This window comes from Schistocerca piceifrons, chromosome X (genome assembly GCF_021461385.2).
Source record: "Schistocerca piceifrons isolate TAMUIC-IGC-003096 chromosome X, iqSchPice1.1, whole genome shotgun sequence".
Lineage (NCBI taxonomy): Eukaryota > Metazoa > Arthropoda > Insecta > Orthoptera > Acrididae > Schistocerca > Schistocerca piceifrons.
In genome coordinates, this window is record NC_060149.1 from 718,275,422 (window position 1) to 718,292,694 (window position 17,273).

Consider the following 17,273-nt stretch of genomic DNA (forward strand, 5'->3'; position numbering starts at 1 on the left):
TATCCTTCTCATAATATTGTCATTACTGTATCCTGGTTTCTCCATTATTTAATTTTTGATGCCCCCTCTTTACAAACCCAAATTTCCTAATTTTACTGTCTAGTTAATTAAGTAATACCCATGTTCCACAAGGTAATAGATTTCATTATTCATATTGTAATGTGGACTACTAAAGTTTCAAAAGTGAGACACATTCGTAGGGTCACCCACCAGAGTTTATTGAACATCTTTGTGATGCTCTTGCATTGACTAAGTAGTTTTTTTGTCAAGAGAAACCAGTGGCTCTATCTAGACCTAGTTGTGGTGGCTATTGAATAATTCCTAAATGTGGTATGGAAAGCTCTGACAGAACGTAAATAATTGAGGAGTAAAGGAAACAACTCACCGAGTAGTGGAAGTGTTAAGTCCTCAACAGGCACACATTGCCATTGTGGATATTTTATGGATGTTGATCTATTCTCATTTGTACTTCTTTTTTTGTAAAATTCAATCAGCTGTATGTATTTTAGTTCTTTATGAATCCCTATGTATGTCAGAGAGCAAGCTCCTTCAACATTTAGATTTTAATAGAGATCCATCATCGTGGTTAGGTGGATTTGTAAACCTCTGTTTAATGGAAACTGAACAGGAGGCAGGTACCATGAACGATTTTCCAGTTTTTGATAAACCTACAAGAAAGTTTGACATGTATAAAGTATTAGAGCATACTGAAAACTAAATACAGTGTTCTGGCCTCAGAAGTGGCTTAGAACCATGCCTCAACATGCACTGCGATAAGGAAAATACAAAATCACAAATTTCATTCTCTTCTTGTGGTCACAAATCAAATTGCTTCTCTCACACGAACATTTTCAAGCAATAAACAGCTTCGCCATCCATTTTCAATATTGGTTAACCCCTGCAGCATTGTAAGATACTCCTCGAGATGGTACTTTGACAAGTGAGATCACAGTTAATTCTAAAACTACACATGAATGGGTTTTCCAGTTCTCTTAATTCAAATATATTTATGTCTAAAATTTGAATTATAAGCACATAGACACACAGTGCATATTCACTTCACCCTCAGCTCTTCATGACTGCCTCTGCTAACTCAGAAGATCTTATCTGATTCAACTGTTTATTGATCAAGAACTCACTATCTTTTTCCATAGCAATGATTGTTGAAGTATTAGCATAGTCTTTTTCCTCTTTGCTTGTGAGCTTCTGACAATCCTCCAGGATTCTCTTATAGGTTCTTCCATTGTTGATGCAAAGTTTCCAATTTTGATACGAAGTTTTCCACCTTCTGTATCACAGTGTGTTGTTTTCCCAATAAATCACTTCCTGCACTACTAGTGTGGCCCTAAGATGCACAGTTAATTTACATATGCCCTAATTGCAGAGAAAAACGGTTGTTTGGCAGATGTCAGTTCACTTCCAGTTATTTGAAGTGAGGAATACACAAGTAGACATATAACATGCTGTAAACAAATTAAAAAGATATTGTACTTGCTAATGACTGTTACTCTTGCTCAAAAGTTAAAACTAAGGAGATGGACCGGGTTGGTTTGTAAAACGACTTGAGTCAATCTGCCCTGTCTCTACCTGTTTTGAAATCACTGACCCCTCATATCATCTGACCAATATCAGTGAAGGAAATTGAAGTAAACAATGTACCTACATTTAGGCAATTGATGAATTTATCATGAAGTTGATGGTATCTCCCCCCCCCCCCCCTTTATTTTGAAGTTCTAGGTGCCTGTCCCCTTTTCCTGGTGATCCCCAATTTCATGAAGCTTGTTTTTACATGGAACCGAACTAAAAAAGAGGGTACCCAAAAAATCATCAAAGATTTCAAACAGTGCCATATGAGACACAACTAGCTTAGATCTTTTGCATGTTACATTTATTGCATGTGTAATAAATTATTGAGAGCGTGTAATGTTCCTTCAAAATCCTTTGCCTGCATATTGGTGATAACTGTATCTGACAGATCCCAAGAACTGCAATATGGCAGCCTTTTCTTTATGTGATTGTGTAGTTGATACCAACATTGTGGTATATGTCTGTAACAGTGTTGACATGTTGATCCTACCTGCTATTAACTGCATATGATATTAATGATTTATCGTTACATTTGACTAAAAACAATAACAAAATGATAAAGGAGCAAAATTACAGTGTTTGAGAATGAGAATGAACATCAATGGTATCTGCAAAGTGGAGGTCTTCCCACGGGATTTCCAATATTGTGAATATTAGCCACTGTTTTTGTAAATAGTCTTTGAAAGAACAACCACACAAGAAAGATACAAACTGTAAAATTCAAATACAAGAAAGAAAACAAAATAATAATTTCATATTAAATGCATACTAATATAATAATGACCAACCAGAGCTGCATGTTATATTTTATGTACTGCTACCAGTTTAAAGTGATGACTCATTCTCAAGCAACAGGTAGATACATAAAGCTATTGTCAGCACACATATATATACCGGGTGATCAAAAAGTCAGTGTAAATTTGAAAACTTAATAAACCACGGAATAATGTAGATAGAGAGGTAAAAATTGACACACATGCTTGGAATGACATGGGGTTTTATTAGAACAAAAAAAAAGTTCACAAAATGTCCAACAGATGGCGCTGGACAGCAAAACGTCAGTGACTGCGCGTGACAATCGTGTATAAAAGGAGCTGTAATGAGAGAGAGAAAATCAGATGCACCAGCAGTCACAGTATGTTGACGTTACCTGAAAAGGCACTTTTAGTGAAGCTGTATTATCAGAATGGGGAATGTACTAGTTCAGCGTTACGATCCTATCGCCATAGCAAGGGGATTTGAATGGGTAAAGGTCCGTTGACAAATGCAGCTGTGGCGAGAATGATTTCGTAGTTCGAAGCCACGGGTTGTCTAGATGATAGACCCCATAGTGGCACAAGGCGTAATGCTGCTGAGACAGTTCAGGAAGAAATGGAGACTGTAGCGGGGTCATCTATGCACAGGGAAGTCAGCACTCGTGCAGTCGCACGTCACACCGGCATTCCATACACTACTGTTTGGTTGGCACTTAGGCGTACCCTCCGATGCTATCCGTACAAAATCCATCGGCATCATGAACTGTTACCTGACGATTTAGTGAAGCGGAGGGCATTTGTGGTGTGGGCGTTTCAAAAGATGGCGGAAGATGACGATTGGGTGAGTAACGTGTTGTGGACCGACAAAGCTCATTTCACACTCCGAGGTTCTGTCAATGCCCACAACTGCAGAATTTGGGCTACCGAAAATCCTAGAACTGTTGTGGAAACTCCATTGCATGACGAGAAAGTCACGGTATGGGTTCGATTTACCACATCTATCGTTATCGGGCCTTTTTTCTTCGAGGAAATGTGTGATTCTGGTTTTGTAACTGCTACTGTGACGGGTGAGAGGTACGCCGATATGTTATGGAATCGCATCATCCCCAGCCTGGCTGATAAACACCTGCTGGAACGTACGATGTTTATGCAGGATGGTGCTCCACCCCATATTGCTATACGCGTGAAAGATCTCTTGCACGCATTGTTTGGTGATGGTCGTTTGCTCAGCTGCCACTTTCGTCATGCAGACCTCAGTCCGTGCGATTATTGGCTTTGGGGTTACCTGAAGGTGCAGGTGCAAGTGCAAGTGTATCGTGATCGACCGACATCTCTAGGGATGCTGAAAGACAACATCCGAAACTAGTGCCTCACCATAACTCCAGACATGCTTTACAGTGCTGTTAACAACATTATTCCTCGACTACAGCTATTGTTGAGGAATGATGGTGGACGTATTGAGCATTCCTGTGAAGAACATCATCTTTGCTTTGACTTACTTTGTTATGCTAATTATTGCTAGTCTGATCAGATGAAGCGCCATCTGTCGGACATTTTTTGAATATTTGTATTTTTTTGGTTGTAATAAAACCCCATGTCATTCCAAGCATGTGTGTCAATTTGTGCCTCTCTATCTACATTATTCCGTGATTTATTCAGTTTTCAAATTTATACTGACTTTTTGATCACCCGGTGTGTGTGTGTGTGTGTGTGTGTGTGTGTGTGTGTGTGTGTGTGTGTTAATTTTTTAATCTGTTAAATGTCGTTTTTCATATTTGATCTACTTTTGTTTTGTCATGTTCGTGCATGGTTGTTACATTATCAATTTTTGTGGCAGAGACATGGTTTGGTATTAAGTTATATCTTTGATGAAAATCAATTTATGTTGTGTGTAAAACATAGGATTGTATGTTTTTCTGAATTATCTGCCACTGATCTTATTAATGAAACCTGCGGATTTGTTGCTTATGTGGTTCTTTTCCATTGTTGGTAACTTTGCTGTATCTATAACAATATGTCAATTTTATTTGCTGTATCTAATGATAATTTACTATGGGCAGTTATGGATTTAATACTAGCATCATTAAATGTTGGAGTTATGTTGTAACTTTGTCCTCTTTGGAATAATTCTACTTCATTAGTTTCAAAATTTGTCAATAAGAATGATCAGTCTTTCATAAAACTTAAAATTACAATCAAACAATGCTACAGCAATAAAAGCAGTGAAATTGTAATAATGCATAAAGAAGACAATGAAATTGAGATAATGCATAAAGAAGACTTTTTTGTGTAAAAATAATTTTTCAGAGTTAATAACATTGTGAGATTAGAGAGAGACCGTACAAACAAATTTCAGACATGTATTAAACAAGCAATTAAGAAATGTGATTTTCTACGTTCTAGCAAGGAAATGATTTGTATAGCAGTGAATCCACAAGCACCTAAACTAAGAACACAGTCTAAAATACACAAATAGGAGATTTCTCTGAGGCCTGTTGTAAATGACATAAATAATCCAGCATACTTACTAAAATCTAAATCAGTTGCCTAACTAATAATACACACATACAAAGAAATGTACAGATAAAAACACCATGGACCTAATAAATCAGATTAAAGATACAAAAGGATTAGTAAGTGGCAATTTCATCTCATTAAATGTCACTAATCTGCACACAAATATGCAAATTATTGGCGCTATATACATAATAAGAAATAACCTATTACAATTTCGCAAGAGTAGCCAGCCAGAAATATATAAACTGATCAGTGTGCTATTACACAGTTATTTCACTTCCCAAAGAGAGACATACAGGGTGATAACTAAACTTAAACTTTCAAAACACTGTAGAAATAACACCACTGGTCAGAATGATGTCAAATTGCAATGGAATATTATTGGCGAAGGGGGAAAACGTATGGATCGGAGAAGGGGGCCAACATATGGCAGAAGAAAAAAAATAATGTGAAAATTTATAGGTGGCGCTGTATGTGTCAGAATACGTAAATGGAAACACCTGTCATGCGCATGACCCATTGAAATTCGTATAAACATGCCGGATACATGGCTTACCCTCCTTTTGCATCTGCAACGTGTGCCACGACTGTCTCAAAGCAGGATCGCACTCTGCTTTTAAAGCTCGTTACAAGAATGATGACTACACACGTCTCTCTGCGGAAGTTTAGGACACTGAAGGGTTTGAAAAAAGGCATTGGTCCGATGACTGCTGTGGGTCTGGAGAAAATGATTTGGAAATTCGAAAGGACGGGTTCTTTTGGTGTGCAACCTGGTAGAGGGAGGAAACGAATTGATTCAATCTCAGTTAAAGCAGTGGCCATAGCAATGCAGGAGTCGTCGTGGTGTGCAAACGTGTAGCATATGGAGAATTCATAGTATGAAGGCTTTCATGACCGGATGACATATCTTCTGGTAAACCTTCCGGGATGTAAGGTCGTGGTCCATGAAACTCTTCAGCTCCTAAAGTTTTGTCCAGAGCTGCGCTGGACATCTTCAGAGGGGTGTTTCTCCTCCGGTGAGTCTTGCCGAAACGTTAGGAGCTGAAGAGTTTCATGGACCACGACCTTACATCCCGGAAGGTTTACCAGAAGATATGGAGAATTGCCCAAACATTGGACATACCTGTGAGCATGGTGCGTAAAATCGTATGAAACATCCTTCTTTGCTATCCATTCAAAATTACCCATGTGCACGAGTTGCTCCCTGTTAACCTGCCAGCAAGAGAGACCTTTGCTTTAGAATTTCTTGCTCGTATGTAAATGGAAAATGATTGGCCGTGGAAGATTTTGTGGACAGATGAAGCCCGCTTCCATCTGACAGGATATGTCAATACACAGAATTGTCAAATATGGGCAACAGAAAATCCATGTGCAAATCAACCAGTACAACTTCATCCTGAAAAGGTCACTGTGTGGTACTGATTTATGACATCATTTATCATAGGGCCATATTTTTTCGAAGAGACAAGTGCTTCCAGACCTTTTACCTGTACCGTCAGTGGTAAGTGCTATGAGAGTCTTTTGTACAACCACCTCATTCCAGCTCTCTAGCAGCATGGATGTGTGGATGGGATTATTTTTATGCAAGATGGTGCACCTCCACACATTACAAATCCAGTAAAGCAGATGCTGAAGCGTCGTTTTGGAAATGCAAGAATTATCAGCCACCATTTCCCTACAGCCTGGCCGTCTCAATCACCTGATGTTAATCCTTGTGACTTCTGGCTGTGGGGCTGCCTGAAAGACGTTGTGTTCAGTGTTCCGATTGCAAACTTAGCTGCATTCAACGCACACATTCATCTACATCTACATTCATACTCTGCAAGCCACCTGACGGTGTGTGGCGGAGGGTACCCTGAGTACCTCTATCGGTTCTCCCTTCTATTCCAGTCTTGTATTGTTCGTGGAAAGAGGGACTGTCGGTATGCTTCTGTGTGGGCTCTAATCTCTCTGATTTTATCCTCATGGTCTCTTCGCGAGATATACGTAGGAGGGACCAATATACTGCTTGACTCTTCGGTGAAGGTATGTTCTCGAAACTTTAACAAAAGCCTGTACCGAGCTACTGAGCGTCTCTCCTGCAGAGTCTTCCACTGGAGTTTATCTATCATCTCCGTAACGCTTTCGCGATTACTAAATAATCCTGTAACGAAGAGCGCTGCTCTCCGTTGGATCTTCTCTATCTCTTCTATCAACCCTATCTGGTGCGGATCCCACACTGCTGAGCAGTATTCAGGCAGTGGGCGAACAAGCATACTGTAACCTACTTCCTTTGTTTTCGGATTGCATTTCCTTAGGATTCTTCCAATGAATCTCAGTCTGGCATCTGCTTTACCGACAGTCAACTTTATATGATCATTCCATTTTAAATCACTCCTAATGCCTAGTCCCAGATAATTTATGGAATTAACTGCTTCCAGTTGCTGACCTGCTATTTTGTAGCTAAATGGTAAGGGATCTATCTTTCTATGTATTCGCAGCACATTACACTTGTCTACATTGAGATTCAATTGCCATTCCCTGCACCACGCATCAATTCGCTGCAGATCCTCCTGCATTTCAGTACAATTTCCCATTGTTACAATCTCTCGATACACCACAGCATCATCTGCAAAAAGCCTCAGTGAACTTCCGATGTCATCCACAAGGTCATTTATGTATATTGTGAATAGCAACGGTCCTACGACACTCCCCTGCGACACACCTGAAATCACTCTTACTTCGGAAGACTTCTCTCCATTGAGAATGACATGCTGCGTTCTGTTATCTAGGAACTCTTCAATCCAATCACACAATTGGTCTGATAGTCCATATGCTCTTACTTTGTTCATTAAACGACTGTGGGGAACTGTATCGAACGCCTTGCGGAAGTCAAGAAACACGGCATCTACCTGTGAACCCGTGTCTATGGCCCTCTTGAGTCTCGTGTACGAATTGCCCGAGCTGGGTTTCACACGATCGTATTTTTCGAAACCCATGCTGATTCGTACAGAGTAGATTTCTAGTCTCCAGAAAAGTCATTATACTCGAACATAATACGTGTTCCAAAATTCTACAACTGATCGACGTTAGAGATATAGGTCTATAGTTCTGCACATCTGTTCGACGTCCCTTCTTGAAAACGGGGATGACCTGTGCCCTTTTCCAATCCTTTGGAACGCTACGCTCTTCTAGAGACCTACGGTACACCGCTGCAAGAAGGGGGGCAATTTCCTTCGCGTACTCTGTGTAAAATCGAACTGGTATCCCATCAGGTCCAGCGGCCTTTCCTCTTTTGAGCGATTTTAATTGTTTCTCTATCCCTCTGTCATCTATTTCATTATCTACCATTTTGTCATCTGTGCAACAATCTAGAGAAGAAACTACAGTGCAGTCTTCCTCTGTGAAACAGCTTTGGTAAAAGACATTTAGTATTTCGGCCTTTAGTCTGTCATCCTCTGTTTCAGTATCATTTTGGTCACAGAGTGTCTGGACATTTTGTTTTGATCCACCTACCGCTTTGATATAAAACCAAAATTTCTTAGGATTTTCTGCCAAGTCAGTACATAGAACTTTACTTTCGAATTCATTGAATGCCTCTCACATAGCCCTCCTCACACTACATTTCGCTTCGCGTAATTTTTGTTTGTCTGCAAGGCTTTGGCTGTGTGTATGTTTGCTGTGAAGTTCCCTTTGCTTCCGCAGCAGTTTTCTAACTCGGTTGTTGTACCATGGTGGCTCTTTTCCATCTCTTATGATCTTGCTTGGCACATACTCATCTAACGCATATTGTACAATGGTTTTGAACTTAGTCCACTGATCCTCAACACTATCTGTACTTGAGACAAAACTTTTGTGTTGAGCTGTCAGGTACTCTGTAATCTGCTTTTTGTCACTTTTGCTAAACAGAAAAATCTTCCTACCTTTTTTATTATTTCTATTTATGGCTGAAATCATCGATGCAGTAACCACTTTATGATCGCTGATTCTCTGTTCTGGGTTAACTGTTTCAAATAGTTCGGGTGTGTTTGTCACCAGAAGGTCTAATATGTTATCGCCACGAGTCGGTTCTCTGTTTAACTCTTCAAGGTAGTTTTCAGATAAAGCACTTTAAAAAATTTCACTGGATTCTTTGTCCCTGCCACCCGTTATGAACGTTTGAGTCTCCCAGTCTATATCCGGCAAATTAAAATCTCCACCCAGAACTATAACATGGTGGGGAAATCTACACAAAATATTTTCCAAATTATCCTTCAGTCACAATAGCTTTGCTATAAACATGCCTCCCCCTTCACTGTCCAGCCTGTCTCTGTGGTATACATTCCAATCTGAGTTTAGGATTTCATTACATTGTTAACACATTCTGAACCTCACCTCGGAAATACTTCAATTAGTTGTGGAACATGCTGTTTCTTGATTTCAACATGTTGCAGAAAACAGTGGACAACATAGTGAACATGTTTTGCGCCAGTCACACATAAATTAATGATCCGATCTGATTTTGATTGATGCTTTTTATGCCGGTTTTGGCCTCAGGACAGTTAAAAACCAATGAGATTTATGATTTTTATGCAGTTTTTGGTCTCAGGATGATTAAAAACCGATTTTTCCCATCCAATGTGATATGACCTTCCCGTGGTATAACTAACACTATCTCACCTGTACACCCATGCACACTGAGTAGTGCAGTTTGTTTAATGCCGAACATACAACTTAGGCGTTGTTGTATGATTCATTTGTCACTTGTAGTCAACCACTATTAAATTATGATGCTTACAGTGCCATGTATTGCTGCATTTTGTAACTATTTATTTTTCTTCTGTCGTACGTTTTCCCCCTTCTCCGATAATATTCCGTTGCAATTTGACGCCATTCTGATCAGTGGTGTTATTTGTACAGCAGTTTGAAAGTTTAACTTTAATTGTAATCACCCTGTACGTGGTCATGGGTAGCTGCCTTGCAGGAACCCAGGCAAATATTTTTAGATTAATGGGAAAGTAAATTTTTCTGTGAATAAATCCAATGGGCAGATAATGTCATTTATCATTGTCATGATGTTGATGATACACTCATTCTATTTCTTGGAAATCATGACAAAATTTAACTAATTTCACCAACAAATTAATAAAATGCATAACAGCATCAAATTTACCATTGGATATGAAACAGGCAAGAACACAAACTTCTTAGATATAAAAATAGCTAACGATAATGGTGACCATAAATTTGCAACATGTTGTAAACCACCAACAAATGACTATAATTCATCATGTGACCCACCAGCACAACAGCTATGATTCTAATATACTCCATGTACAGAAAGAAAACCAGGGCCAAATGTGCAACAAAAATGAAGAAATTACTGTAGCAAAAGTAGAAAGAAAAAAGAAAGAAAAAATTGTGATGCCTCCATGTATGGGAAATATTTCTCAAAAAATAAGTAAAACCTTCTGTACTACTTATGTTGAAATTAGCATCTGCGCAGAGAATAAACAAGGAATGAAGATAACGGACAAAACTCAAAAACATGACCAATCAAAATTATGCAAAGACCACTCAAAAGTATGTAAAATTAAGTGCAGTGACTGTGATGTATTCCAAATGGGATAAACAGGATGAAAATTTACAACATACAAAGAACATATAACCAAAATCATAAACAACATCTCCACTTTTAGTATACATCTACGAGAAAAACTACACTCTGCAGTAGACATAGTGCTTACGTCTACTGCAGAGTGTTCCAGTCTTCATAGAGCAGAAAAAGAAAGCTACATGAGCATCTTGGCAAAAATTCCAAATAACACCTAAAACAAACAAACAGAATTCAGAAATAATAAATATATTAAGAACTTAGACAAAATTCTTATTGGTGACAAATAATTCAGAACAAAAGACAATCCTGTATTTTACATACAATATAAATTGATTTTTATTAAAGATGTAAATTTAATAGCAAACTATATTTTTGACACACGAATGGTTAATGTAACAACTATGCACAAGTATCACAAAATAAAAGATCATATTTGAAAAATAATATTTAAGATCTTATTACCTAAGTAAGAACTTGCAATACAACCATATGTACATAGATGTATGAGCTAACAATAGCTTGAGTGTATCTAGGTACTCTTTGAGAGTGAGTCAGTGCTCAAAACCAGTAAAAAAAACCTGAGCTCTGGTGCTCCTTTATGATATATAAATGTATACTACATTTCATACAGTTTTTTGAGGATGTAAAACAGCATACACAAAAAAGTATTCAAAATAAATTTTCTTGGCATAGCACTGACAAACAAAAATGGTAAGATAGTGTTTCAGTTTGTGCAGGAAACATACAGACACAATATTATGCTTCACATTGACATACATCTGCTGCTTTAAAAAGCGTCTTTCCTGGACTTTTCCATGTGTTAAAGACTTCATGAATGTGCAACCATGTTACTGCTGCATATTTTATCAGGTAATCTTCCAGTCGTTTCTTATCTCTCTGAATCCAGAAAAGAACTTCCTCATCCATCTATCACGCATTCCTTTAACTACATGTCTTTCCAGCCACTTCATTCTTATAACGGTCCAAATTACGTCTTCTGCTCTGAGTGAGACGGTGCAAGAGTTAGACACTGGACTCGTATTTGGGGGAAATCCTCATACAGCCGGGGCGGCCACCATTTTTGGCAGATGTGCCAAATTTTTGAAAGGGAATTTCCTCGCAGGCTGCATTACCAGTTTTTGTTGTATGAACCAAAACAACTAAGAAATATTAATTTACTTTTTAAAGAAAATAAAACAAATCTGAGGAAAGAACATTTATTATAAAATTTAATGAAATAAATTGTTAGTGGGATGTCTGGCTTTGACTGACTAAACTGAGCAAGCCAGTGTTGATTGCTACATGCAAGCAATTTTTCAGATGAACATCAGTAATTCGTGTTCTCATTTGTGATTTGGTGTAATTCATCCAACTAAAAAGCTATTAACACTCATAAGCGTTTCCAAATAATCAAATTATTTTTAAAGCATGTTTGTAAAATGCTGACTATTTCTAATTGTCCAAATATGTTTTATAGAACTCTTCCAAAGCAACTTGATAAAATTTCTCTTTTAACCGTGCATCACATCATATCGCATTTCGAGCATTTGCAAAAGCCTCTGTGAACTCATTTCTATGGAGAATGGCATAGAAAGTATAGAAAAATAGCAGACGATGTTTCGTAAAATTTTGAAATCAGTGTTTGAATTCATGTTTTAAATCAGATATCAAAGAAGCATATTTAACCACTGCCGGCTGTTTGACATACGATTGCTTTGACAGTGTAGGAAAATGGGTGAAGATTTTTGTTTGTAATTGTTGTTCCCGAAACCCAAGTTTCATTTTGAATGTGAAAATAAAATCATCCAGGACATTATTCGGTTGATCTTACCTTGGTGTTGAGCATTAACATCATTTAGGTGGCTAGTTATATCGAACAAGAACGCAAGTCGGAAAGCCATTCTTTATCTTCGAACTCTAGGAGCCTCATTGACTTGCTTTCAAAGAGGATTGTATTTCTTGCTTCAAATCCAACACTCATTTCTACATTTTTGCACTGGTTAGCCATCTTACTTCTGTATAATATGAAATGTTATCATGCTCTGCATCTGAGCACCATGTATTTTTAGCCCCAATAGGTTCTTAAGTTTTAACAAAAAGTTACCTAATGTCGATATAACTGCTTCCAACAATTCTCTTTGCTTCATCGTATCCTCAAGTGGATACAATTCTGCTAATTCTTCTGTTTTATTAAAACAGGCATCAACACCTCTGACATAAATCACCACTTGGGCAGTATCTGCCATATCTGTGCATTCATCAAAAGCTAGAGAATAAGGTATAAACTCAGATGCACCATTTTTTAAATTATCTCAGTTTTGTCTTCCAATGTCGTCCACACTTCTAGCATCAGTAATAGTTTGACGAGGCAGGCGTATTTCTTATAAATACTTTTTCTTTCCTGGAGACACAATTTCAGCGAGTATTCCTTAACCATTTTGCCTTCTGAATATGGCTTTGATTTCTTTTCCAGTATTAGAGCTACTGCATAACTCACTTTTACATAGCAAGTTGACTCTGAATTCGCCCTTGTAAGTATCTGCTGTTGAGTAGAAAGTTTCTTGTTTAAGTCATTTACCTGGTCTTGTCAAAATTGTCTTACCAAATGTAACTGCATGTTTAGTCTCATAATGCCATTGGATATTATATTCTTTTGGAACTGAGACACATTCATTACATGTCAGACGTATGGGTTTTGTTTTATATTCCTCAAAAAAATAGTTAGCAGTACACTTGTCTTGAAAAGTTCTCAACTCTCTGCAATTTTCCTTTTCTTAGGTCCTATTTGTTTATTAGTTGACATCATATGAAGTTTACTTCTTGAACTGAAACAGACATTTTTTTACCGTAAGTCTGAAACTGACAAAGAGACAACACAGGAATCAGAGTTTGGTAATTTTTTTATGTGTATGGTACCTGACATTCAGAATCAAATATCAATTACCTAAAGTAGTTCGATGAAACTCTCAGAAATTCCTACAAAATCTTCTTTAAAGTTACCTGAAGTTGTTTATCACTATAAAGCAAGTGGACAGTTTTGATGGGCTTTGTGGCTCTGTAGTAGGATGCCCAACTGCCACATGGGTGGCCTTCGATTCCCAGTTGTGTTAAATACTTAAAGATAGATTTGTGTTCCACAGGCATTTATATGAAGTGTAGGGTACATAACAATGGAAAAAAATTAATTTGAAACGTTTTTCTTTTTTTGAAACAAATTTATTTATAAAGGATTGGTGATTGGGGATTTATATCTACAATGAAAACTGGATTTTTGTGTTTGATTTGTAATTATAAATAAAAAGACATGTATTTTTCATAAAAATGAAAATTAAATATGTGCTAATTAACATATATTTATATGACGTAGTTATTCGAACTGAACGGAAAAAACTAAAGTAGTAATTACTGCAACTAGGCTCAGACCAGCAATGCACAATTACCTCTCGAGCACTACTCTTTTTCATTTTTTCCCAATCTTTATGTATTTCACGCTTCACAGAAGTGGTTGTAGAGCATGCAACTATGTTTGAAAATATAAATCAACTATGTACATACGCTAATCCTGGCCCTCCACATGGAAGGCTGTCATTCTACCACAGAGCCACACTGCTTGTCGAGTTATCGGTCTTTCATTTGAGTATCATCCGCACTTGGGAAACTTCATAGTCTTCTCTCTTGAGATTTTTGAGAGTAATATTCAACTGCTGTAGGAGGCAATTGATATTTTAGTTCTGAACATCATGTATTGTAAATATAAAAAGTTACATATGCTTCACTAAACTTAGCAGTCTTACTTTAAAATTTCGACCCCCATTTCAATTTCTTTTTTATGATTGTTTCTTAAAGCTATTATACATTTCAAGTCGATAACATTATTATTAGTTGCTGTAAGTAAGAGAGAAAGGCAAGTGGCTGAAGTTGCGCTAGATGGTCCCTTTTCTACCTTCGTAAGGCGGAATCCTCAAAAGTCATCAATAAAAATGGATTTTACAATTATTTATTTATTTTATACTACTAGAATAAAAAGAAGGTACTGAGGCAGAAACCATTGCTAATGTCGATTGGTGTACCTGCTCACCATAATTGAAAGCATAAAATAAATGCTAGCATACTAAAATTAAAGGCGAGCATTGCAAATTATCTATAAAAATATGAAAGCTGGCTTTATGTACGTGAAGTGATGGTAGGTCTATTGCGATCAAATATGCACCAAGTATACACATGAAGGGCTATCTTTATGGCCAGTAGTATTGCGAGTTAGCAGTAAAATTAAATATGGAATGTATTGACTACTTCTGGCACTTGTTTCACCTGCACTGTGCAAGAAACGTATCCAGTTGTGCAGTCCGTACTGCTCTGAACTTTTTTGGAGGTATCACGTGAAATAGAAGTAAATTTTTCTTTCACAGGAAACAGCTCCACGGACCAAAAATTTGGGCCACATTTGACCTGCGGGCTGCTGGTTTGCTACCCCTGCTCATGTGGCATCCCCAAATCACTTGAATCATTTGAATGTCAGCACATTTCCTATGAAAGGGCATGATCAATTTCGTTGCCTGTCTTTCCACAATCCAACTATGTGGTTTTCTTCGTACCTTCATTAGATTTTCACACTTCAATTGGCATTACATGCACAAAGTCATTATTCTCTTCATTAACTATCTGTTTTCTTACCTGTTTCATACACTGTGAAAACATATAAGAAAAGGTGGGATGCTTCTATAATTTTCTTTCTGTTTTTAGTGTGTGATCTGCCATATTTCCTGATGAATTGTGGTGTCTACCCAGAATGAATAGCTCTTCTCATTTCTTCATACTGTTATACTTTTCTGTTGTTTCTCATACATTGTTTTCATTATTTTCCTCACATCCTCTAAAAGATATGCAAATGTAGTTTTGTTACATACTGTTAGTAACAAAACATACATTTGGCTAAAATTGCCAGAGTTACTTGGTGCTACAAGTGAGCATAAATGTACATACTACGAGAGCGTGCTGAAAAGTAATGCCTCAAAATTTTTTATGTGAGAGCCCTTGAAGTTTTTAAATAAAACAAATGTCATTAACATTCTACATCTTTATTCTTCATGCTATGTATTTATTGTTCAGCATAGTCACCCTGCTGATGAACACATTTTTCCCAACGAGAGACCAAGTTTCTTAATATCATCACTGTAGAATGTTTGACTTTAATTAGGGAGCCACAACCTCACCTTTGCTTGCACCACTTTATCACCATCAAAGTGAAGCCCTTAAAGATGTCCTTTAAGTTTTGGAAACAGATTACAATTGGATGGGGGCCAAGTCAGGACTGTGTGGAGGATTATGATGATGACAGTGAACCCAAGACTTCGGATTATTGCAGATATCACAGCACTTGGGTGTGTGGTCTGGCATTATCTTGCTGAAGGAGGGGATGCTCCATGTGTAAATAAACTCTCCCAATCCGAAACTTGATTATACGAGGGTTGCCCAGTAAATAATGCCCCATATTTTTTTTCTCCGAAATAAAAAATATTAGAAATGTGACACTTTAGGTGCGAGTTATTTGAAGTTTCCCGCGTGTGTACGCAAAGTTTCAATTTCCTCCGACAGAGAGCGGTGGTGTAGGAATGTTCTAAAATGGCGTCTGCAGGTGACATCCGTCATAAACAACGTGCAGTGATTGAATTTCTCGTAGCAGAGGAAGAAACCGTGGGCAATATTCATAAACGCTTGTGCAAAGTCTACGGAACATCTGCAGTCGATAGGAGTACTGTTGGTCGCTGGGCACAGAGGGTGAAAGCATCAGAGGGCGGTGCTGCGGAGCTCCGAGATTTGCCGCGGTCGGGAAGGCCTCCCACGGCTGTCACGCCTGACATGTTGCAGCGGGCTGATGTTCTCATTCGACGGGATCGACGCATTACGACTCAACAATTGGCACTGGAGTTGTCAGTAAGCAAAGGAAGTGTGGATGTGATTATCAATCAGCTTGGATACTCAAAAGTGTGTGCAAGATGGGTTCCTCGGTGTCTTACTGTCGATCACAAATCCCAAAGAAAAGACATTTCTTTCGATTTGTTGAGACGCTTTCACGTTGACGGGGAGGCCTTTTTGTCACGGATTGTGACAGGTGATGAAACTTGGGTGCATCATTTTGAGCCCGAAACAAAAAGACAATCGATGGAATGGCGTCATGCTTATTCTCCACAGAAGAAAAAATTCAAAACAGTTCCTTCAGCCGGAAAAGTCATGATGACTGTGTTTTGGGATTGCGAGGGCGTAATTCTCATTGATGTGATGCCAAAAGGCAGTACCATTAATTCAGAGGCTTATGTCAAAACATTAGACAAACTTAAGCAGCGCTTCCGGCGCCTTGGGCGTCATGTTAACCCACAGGATGTTTTGATTCAGCATGATAACGCTCGTCCTCACACAAGTTTGAGGACTTGTGAACACATCGCGAAACTGGGTTGGATAGTGTTACCCCATCCACCCTACAGCCCCGATTTGGCTCCTTCAGACTTTCACTTGTTTGGGCCAATGAAGAATTTCATTCGTGGAAGACGTTTTGCCGATGACAAAGAAGTGATTCACGAAGTGACAACCTGGCACCGTAGGCAGAGTACAGATTTTTACCGGCAGGGAATACACGCTCTTGTGTCTCGCTGGAAAAAGGCTGTCGAACTTGAAGGAGAGTATGTGGAAAAATAAAGCAAGTAGACAAAACATCAGTCTTTCACATATGTAAATTTGATTGTTGTGGAATAAATACTTCTGGAGAAAAAAAATATGGGGCATTATTTACTGGGCAACCCTCGTAGCATGGTGTTTCTTGTGCACAGACATAGTTATGTTAC

The 17,273-nt window shown here is 38.2% G+C and overlaps 1 protein-coding gene across 1 annotated transcript in view; it reads left to right on the top strand.

The window, feature by feature from the left end:
- The window catches only part of LOC124722671 (histone-lysine N-methyltransferase trithorax-like), a 226,929-nt gene that overhangs the window by 199,454 nt on the left and 10,202 nt on the right, over positions 1-17,273 (top strand). The window lies entirely within an intron of this gene.